The 5539-nt window shown below is 33.7% G+C and overlaps 1 non-coding gene across 1 annotated transcript; it reads right to left on the bottom strand.

Moving 5' to 3' along the window:
* Positions 1 to 2096: 2096 nt before the first annotated feature.
* Positions 2097 to 2165, bottom strand: LOC111739877. The gene has a single exon (XR_002780405.1). It is a non-coding gene; the product is annotated as a small nucleolar RNA SNORD2 (small nucleolar RNA).
* Positions 2166 to 5539: the final 3374 nt, after the last annotated feature.

Below are 5539 nucleotides of genomic sequence, written 5' to 3'. Positions count from 1 at the left end.
TGATAGAATCAAACTGAAGTTTATCATTATGATGAATAGATTCAAATATAAATTGAAAGGCAATACCATTTTTAAGAGTATCATTTCCACTTCTGTGGTTTGTAATGAAAAGGAATGAGCACCAGTGCTCCCTGTCAACATTGCCTGAGTTCCAAGAAGTTAAGGCCCTTCCTCCTCTCATAACCAAAGGATAATTCAAAAGGAAGAGTTAAAGTGAGAATTTTTCTTTTTATAAAAGTAAAGGAAACAAAAAATCAAATAAAATTTCTGCCGAGGGAGAAAGAGAATTGGAGAACTGTGACAAATCCCTCTGGGGTCCAGATTGTTGGCGCAATGAGGAGAGGTTAAAGTGAATGGAACAATGGGAAATCAGTCATGAGCCTGAAGCTAATCATTTGGCTTCTGAACAAAGGTGGGAAGAATATATATTTTAGCAAGGGAAGAAAGCCCAGGGAGCTGGTGCAGAAGTTTCTTTATCCAAGAACAAAAAGAGAATTAATAGATGGTTTACTGGAACCTGAGTGGTGCCTGAGAAAGACTTACATGTTATAAAGGGGTTTCCTTTCCCAGATAGTTGAAATAATGTTATGAAATATTGCTTTATGAAAATATTGCTTTATGATAATATATCTTCAGCCTTTTGAACATATTCTTTAATTTCCTTCTTTTCTTTCATGATTATAAACACAATCATAAACTCTTTAAATCCAACGAGTATCCAACTGAAGCTAAAGATGTGTTGTTTTCAGTATGCCTAGAGGTTGTTCCTTTTTTTTCCTCAGTTCCATTAATAATAGTAGCACTGTGTATATATTTATATTTCCCATTTCCTCTACTGTGTGAGAGGAAATGTAATAAAATCTTTAAATGGTTACATGATTGTAAAGAAACATAATGGTGGTTTGAAAAGCTGCACTGCCATTAGCTAACTTGAAATGTTCATTGGAATATTTGTTAAAAATCTGGCTTCTGTGTGTGGAAGGTGTGTTAGAGGGATCAGAGACTAATGTAGTAAGCGTAGGTTGAATGATAGCTGAACAATCTTTGTTTAAGTGAATCCTGAATGTACCATAAAATCCCTTCCCTCTAAAATGCTTCTTTGCATTGCTTTCTAGATTTGGAAATCAGCATTGTTTAGTTGCCAATAAAGTGAAATATTTCCATTATACTCATATTTAAATGAAATAATTGGGAAAGGATGGGTAGAGAGGAAATTTAAGTATTTTACTAAGAAACTCTAGGAAAAGTCAATGTCGAAAATATCAGATTTAAAAATGGTCTTTTTTCTTGCTCAAGATGGAGTGCTCATCTGTTTGAAACCCAAGTTTATGTCACCAGCTTTATGAACTATTTTTTTCTTTTTAATCTGCCAGAACAGAGGTCACGCTGGAGCAAGGAAAAAAAAAAAGAAGAAAAAGAGAAACCCAGTCAATTCATGGCCACCTCATGCTATGCCAGACATAATCTTTAAACATTTGGTTAACTCATTGCGGCAAAAGAAACTTAAGACTTTTAATCGACACAGTTTGCCATTAATTTAGCAAAAATATTTAACCATTAATTTCAAATAGGCACAACTCTGTGTAAATAGAAAGAACAGGGACCTAGGATTGTGGATGGATCCTGGCATCTGGTTTTGATGCTATGTCTAACTCATTGTGGAAATTAGAGTATATCGCGTAATTTAATGGAGCCATAGTTTCCCCCTTTGCAAAGTAGGTTGACTGAGGTATTCTTTATGATCTCTTTGAGTTCTAAAATTCTGTGATTCTGCTTTTCATGTTCAAAATGTTAGAAAGTGATTGTCATAAATAAGTTAAAAATGAGGTGCCCTAGAAATTCGGAAGAACTTGCTTCTAAATTTGAGCTTCATGGAAGACCTTATAGATATTAAGGTCTGAAGGAACTGCAAAGATGAAGCAGAAAATGGTGAGGCCGTTACAGAGACAAGTGGTTAACACGTTTTAAAAGCATTGTCCTTTTTCCTTTCAAGGGAAGCAGCCTGCCTTCTTTCCTTCCTTCCTTCCCTTCCCTTCCCTTCCCTCCTTCTCCCTCTCCCTCTCCCCTCCTTTCCCCTCCCCCTTCCTTCCATCCATCAGTGATCAGCAATGAATAGTCTCTTTATTTCAGGTCAGTCCCGAAAGATGTTTGCCATCATTTCACAGAGAAGCAGCCTTCATAAAAAAAGAACAAACAAACAAAAACAACCACACATACACAATGATACCTCTCCAATAAAAAGCCTTAAGTAAATGAGAATTAAAGATTAAAATAAAAAGAGATTTTATTTTGATATCCAAAGAAACATAAGCGCATTGAAGAAAATTTGTTCAACACAAAAATTACAAGAAAATAAAACTCAAACATAATTCCAACATGCAGAGATAATTACTGTTAATATTTTGGTGCACTTCCTTCTAATCTTTATTTTATGCATAAATATACATATATTTGTATAATTATGCTTACATTCTACGCATTATTTCATTACCTATTTTAGAACTTAATATATCATACAGAATTGCTCCTGCTTGGCTACTTTTTGGAAAATTTAATTCTGTGCTCCTTAGTCGGCTTTGCCAGGGGTCAGCTTTGTCCTTAATGATACTCTAATCTGTCTCAGAAGGAAGGTTTGGTCATAACAGGAATATTTATTGACACAATGGGTATTTTCTTCCTCAGAAAATCTACTCATATGGCATTATATTCTGGGTTCCTGGAGGGCAAGGTCAAGTCTTTGGTACCACCTGGGCACAGTGCTGGACTGATATATAAAGTAAGTGCTCATGTGGATTATTCTGGCTTGAAAGTATTCTTTGATTTCAGGTTACTCTTTTATTATCATTCAGCAGATGTAAAGGACTCTTTTCCAGTCACCTCTGAGGACTCAAGCAGTTATTGTCAACATCTTTTCAAGCACCATTTGCTATTCTCATGTTTTTTATTTGTTAATTATGCTGTAATTGCATTTGCCTTTCCATCAAGAATTACCAAGTATTCTATGGGAAAGCTGTGCCGTTCTAGTAGTTTAAAATATTTAGCAACATGTTACAGAGCCACAGGTTCTAATTTAGGCTCTGCATTTAACTAGCTATTAGACCAGAGATAGGCAGTTCTGCTATCGAAAAAATGAAATAGATAATCTCTGAAGGGTTGCTTATAGCTCTAAAAAATTTCTGTGTTCCTGGCTTTCTGATCTATGTGTTTAAATATATAATGAAGTTAAAGTTGTCTTCCTTTGTACTCTATGGTTATCCATACTGAACTGCTTAGAGTTCCCAGAAGTCACTATGATCTGTGTGATTTCAGTTTGCTCCATTAGATTGAAATCTCATGAAGACAGAGCATTAGTTTTAGATGTGAGATGATAACAAGTATGCACAATCACCCTGCCCGTTTTGTGCTATGGGAGGTTCATTCTTAAACTCTGATACTAGTAGGTTATAATTAACCCTAAAGATTATAATTTCCCTAAGGGGGATCTCCCAGTGTCCACACTTTAGAGCTCCTGGATCCAAAATGCTAATATGAAACTTTTGGTGTTATTCACTGTGATTTTTATGTGCTGAGAACATTATTTAGAAGTTTACTTTTGGCTTAAAAAAATTCAAGATATCTAGTTCTTTGTTAGGCTTTTAAGTTTAGCTTACATATTCTTATCATTTGGTTTATAGGTTTAGAAAATGTTAAACACATTTAAAGAGCCTTTGATTAATATTTTGTCTAATTAAACAAATTCAAACATTATGAATTACCTTTATATATTTAATATACTTTATTTTCTTTATATATGTTTCTGTGACCTAATAAACCTCCCCAAACACGAATTGTTTTTGTAATTTTAATAAGTTAAACTTAGAAATATGGTGAGCCTAGATGCTAAATGCTTTGTATAAACTGAGTAATAAATAAACTTAAAATCATTAGTCTAAATCAGTCATTCAGTTACACATTTTAAATTGGAATCATAAGGCGGCCACCTTAATAGGCTTCATTCTGTTAAATATTACAAGTACAGAAAATACCAACTATAGACATATTCCTTTCTAACACAAAATATTAATATCATGGTTTTGATTTTCTTAAACATTTCCATATTTAATTTTAAACCTTGGAGTTGAAAAACGTGAACTTCATTAAGTCAGATGGCCAGTTTCCCTGTTGTTTCTTTGGAATACACTAATTAGAAAAAATATATAAAGATGTCAAAATAATTGACAATTTTTCATATTTCCCAGACTCTACTTGATGCTTAATAAATGATGAAAAAAATGACAAAGTTTTATTTTTCTCTAATAATAATTAGCTTTAATTTATGCCCTAAATGTTGCTTTTGGGTGTTGATGAGGCCTAAGTTTAATTATTTTTTGATGAGGTTTTACTGTCTTTTAGCTTTCTACATGGTTGGGATGAGTTGAGATTTAGTCTGAGGATGTGGAGGGAATTGACTAACCTGAGAGAGTGATGTCCAGCCTTGGTCATGTTAGCATCGAGGCTTACCTGGCCAGATGCTGTAACACAATTGTTTAGTCCATCAGAACACAGCTCTTTGTCTAGATCAATTTTTCTTCTTTCTTACAGTTTTTTATTCCTTATTTTATGTCCTTATATTCCTTGATTTATTTTAGGTTGACAAGAAGTTATTTTCAGAAGTCAACTTGAAAAATTTGTCTTTTCTAATTTGAGACTAATTCACACCCCACTTCATCTTATCTTCTACCCTTAAGAGAAAACATTTTCTGTGTTTTACTCAATAGTTTTGATGTCTTTGAATTCATGTTTCACAAGCACAGGAAAAATAGGATGTCTAAGTAAAAGCCTCAGTTACAGCATACAGATTTACAACTTTCCTCCTAACGTAGATAATGTTTTGTTCTAATAAAAAGTAAGACTTCATTTCAAGGGCACTCTCTGGGTGATGCAGATTCTTGGATTCCTATGTGCTTTGTTGAAACACATTATGTGCCTGAATGACTAAAGGGAGAATGGTTGTTTTTATATTGCTCAATGGATGTCAGTTGTAATCAAGTTCAAGTAGCAAACAAAGCTCAAATTGAATGAACACAAGGCTGTCATCTATCAGTGGCATCTTCATTTTTGAGCTATTGTGCCATCCACAATAAAGGCAACAGACAGACTCTGTTGTAAGTGAACACTGAATATCTCAGTTTAGTTCATTCAGATTATTGTGGACGTGTTACTAACATAGGAGTTACGTGGAAAAGAGCCAGTTTCTGTGTTCTGTATCTAAAAATGGGTCACCGTGCTGCTGAGAATACTGTGAAATCAATGTAGAACATCATTTATTATGGAAGGGCATAGTCTAAAAGATGGAAAATTCTCAATCTAGATATTAAACAAAAAATGATTGAGGACTTGTTTCCAAAGCCTTGTTGACTAAAGGACTAGCTTTTTTTCTCTGATCACTTTAAGCAAATGATAATCTGCTCACTTTTTGGTGAATACATTATTATCACTGACATTAATAAAAATCAAAAGTTAACATAAACTTTATACCATTTTTTTTCTAGGAGAGGTT

This window comes from Pteropus vampyrus, unplaced genomic scaffold (genome assembly GCF_000151845.1).
Source record: "Pteropus vampyrus isolate Shadow unplaced genomic scaffold, Pvam_2.0 Scaffold2, whole genome shotgun sequence".
Classification (NCBI taxonomy): domain Eukaryota; kingdom Metazoa; phylum Chordata; class Mammalia; order Chiroptera; family Pteropodidae; genus Pteropus; species Pteropus vampyrus.
Note: the sequence above shows the minus strand (reverse complement) of the source record. Positions and strands in the feature narration are given on the sequence as shown.